At 37.5% G+C, this 3,180-nt stretch overlaps 1 non-coding gene across 1 annotated transcript; it reads right to left on the reverse strand.

The window, feature by feature from the left end:
- Positions 1-675: 675 nt before the first annotated feature.
- On the reverse strand, positions 676-782 carry LOC133793207 (small nucleolar RNA R71). Its single transcript, XR_009874663.1, has one exon. It is a non-coding gene; the product is annotated as a small nucleolar RNA R71 (small nucleolar RNA).
- Positions 783-3,180: the final 2,398 nt, after the last annotated feature.

A 3,180-nucleotide genomic window follows, 5' to 3' on the forward strand; every position in this document is an offset into this window, starting at 1 on the left:
ATTTATAGTGAAATATATCTCACTATTTCACATATCAATATCAATATAGTTGATTTTTATTCTAAACTTGTTTTTATTTTTAATACTAACTCAATTTGTGGCTCACATTGTGCTTTAAGAAAATATTGGTATATGCGACGAAGTAGACAAAAGGACTTGATACTGATAGATTTTGAAATTGAATGAACTTGCAGACAAAACTGAAAGATTAAGAGAAGGTTGGACTTTGCCATGGCTGAAAAATAAGAGGAATGCTACTAATGTCAATAATATTCCAAATGTAGAAGAGATCCCAGCAGAACAAGGACCAAGGACGCTTTGAGATTATGTACTTCCCATTGTTAGGGGAGTACATTCATGCATTAGACACCCCACAGTTTCTGCTAATAACTTTGAGATCAAGCCAGCATTATCACAAATGGTGCAGTCTACTGTTCAGTTTCGCAGTTGCCTATTGAAGATCCTAATTTGCACATAGCCAATTTCCTAGAGATGTGTGCAACTTCTAAGATAAATGGGGTGAGTGATGACGTGGTTAGACGAAGGTTGTTCTAATTCTCGCTAAGAGACCGAGCGAATAGTTGGTTAATTTCACTGCAAGCCAATTCTATCACATTATGGGAGGAGTTAGCTTAGAAGTTTCTTCCAATGTTTTTCTCTCCAGCAAATGCTACAAAGTTCAGATGGGAGATTAATTATTTCTATTAGACTGAAGGGGAATCATTGTATGATGCATGGGAGGTATTCAAAGAGCTGTTAGGGAAGTGCCCTCATCATGGTATAGAAAAATGGATTTTGCTTCACAATATTGAGGATGGGTTGAATGGTATTACTCGTACCATAATAGATGTTGCAGCAGGAGGTGTGTTCATGAGAAAAAGTGCAAAAGAATCTTATGAATTGTTAGAGGAGATGGCGATGAATAACTACCAGTGACCAAATGAGAGGGGAAAAACTAAGAAGGTGGTTGGTATGATTGAATTGGATACTATCTCCATGCTTATAGCTCAAGTGGCAGCTTTAACGAAAACAATTGCAACAGATAAATCTCCCATTGTAAGCCATGCAAGTACATAATTTATGTGAGACATGTGGTAATGCCCATCCACTATATTAGTGCCCTGCCATAGATATGAATAACATTCCCATGGAAGATTTGCAAGCCATAGGAAATTATCAAAGACAAAACAATAACCCCTTTTCCATGTCATATAGCCAAGGTTGGATGAACCACCCCAATTTTTCTTGGTCAAATAGTCAAACCACACAACCACCCTATCCTCAACCACAACCACAACATCAACCTCTACAAAATAAACAACTTTTTCCACAACCCCAACAATCTTATGAACAACCTCCACCTGGTTTTTATCAATCACAAAATAAACCACCACAATAGCCAATGCCTATGAAACAACCTGAATCACAACCTGATGTGCTGAACAAATTCAAGACCAAGACAAGGGCATCTATTAGGAGTTTGGAGACTCAAATAGGGCAGTTTGTTACGTTGATTACAACTAGAGCTCAAGGAAATTTGCCTAGCACTATAAAGGTGAATCCAAAAGAACACTGTCAATCCATCACCTTGAGAAGTGGAACACAATATGAAGAGCCAAAGAGGAATCAATCAGAGGAGATGAGTCAAAAGAAAAAGGAAAAAAGGCATAGTACGAAAGAAGTCTAGTGAAGAGAAGGTTACTGAAGGCCTTCCAGAGAAAGAATTAGTACCACCAGTGAGTATTGAGCATCAAATAAATATTTCTTATCCACGGAGACTCCATATGGAGAATTTAGATATGGAGAATTTAGATAAACAGTTTGCAATGTTTTTAGAATTGTTCAAGAAGTTGCATATTAACATACCTTTCGCCGAGGTATTAAAACAAATGCCTAGTTATGTAATGTTTATGAAGGAGATCCTATCTAACAAGAGGATGATGGGAGATTATTAAATTGTAGCATTTACTGAAGAGTGTATTAACATTTTACCAAGATAGCTCCCACAAAAGTTAAGAGATCCTGGTAGTTTTACTATACCATGCACCATTGGGGAGTTTGAATGAAAGCATGCATTGTGTGATTTGAGGGCAACCATAAATTTGATGCCATTGTCCGTATTCCATAGACTTGTGCTGGGAAAAGCTAGGCCCACGACAGTGACATTTTAGCTAGCATAAATCAGTTAAGCACCCAAGAGGTATTATGGAGGATGTGTTGGTGAAGGTGGATAAGTTTATTTTTCTGATGGATTTTATTGTTCTTGATATGGAGGAGGATGATAATGTGTCAATTATTCTAGAGAGACCAATTTTAGCAACTGGGCAAGCTTTAATAGATGTGCAAAAAGGAGAATTACAATTGAGAGTACAAGGTGATGAAGTAGTGTTCAAGGTATTGAAGGCCATGACTTATCTTAGGGCGAGTGATAGTTGTTATTCAGTTGATGTGATAGATGGAGCAGTGGCAAGTCAGAAACTAGTTGAAGATCCTCTTGAGTTGAGCCTTGCAGTCAATGACGTAGATGAATGGGATTGTGAGGAGGCGGTGAGTTATTTTAATTGGATACAATTGTATGGATTGTTGAGACATAAGAGGTTTGAAGAACTTGGTCAATGGCCTGAGAGACCACTAAGAAACCACCTGATTTAGAATTAAAGGATTTACCAGAGAATTTAAGCTATGTATATCTTGGAGAAAAGGAGACCCTTCTAGTTACAGTATATTCATTTCTATATGAGGTGGAGGTAGAAAAGTTATTAAGGGTATTAAGAGTTCACAAGAATGTTATTGGATGGACACTAGCTGACATAAGGGGAAAAGCCCATCGATTGTGATGCATACAATTTTTATGGAAGATGATATTAAACCGACAATAGATGCTCAGAGAAGATTAAATCCAACAAGGAAGGAGGTAGTAAGAAAATAAGTTCTTAAGTGGTTAGATGCTGAAGTGATTTACCCAATATCAGATAGTGCATGGGTGAGTCCAGGGCAAGTAATTCCATTCAAGGGAGGAATGACGGTGGTTTAAAATGAGAATAATGAATTGATTCCAACTCGTACCGTGACAGGTTGGAGGTTATGTTTAGATTATTGTAAACTGAATAAGGCCACTAGAGAGATCACTTCCCTTTGCCTTTTGTTGATCAAATGTTTGATAGGTTGGCGGACAATAAC

This window comes from Humulus lupulus, chromosome 7, assembly GCF_963169125.1.
Source record: "Humulus lupulus chromosome 7, drHumLupu1.1, whole genome shotgun sequence".
Lineage (NCBI taxonomy): Eukaryota > Viridiplantae > Streptophyta > Magnoliopsida > Rosales > Cannabaceae > Humulus > Humulus lupulus.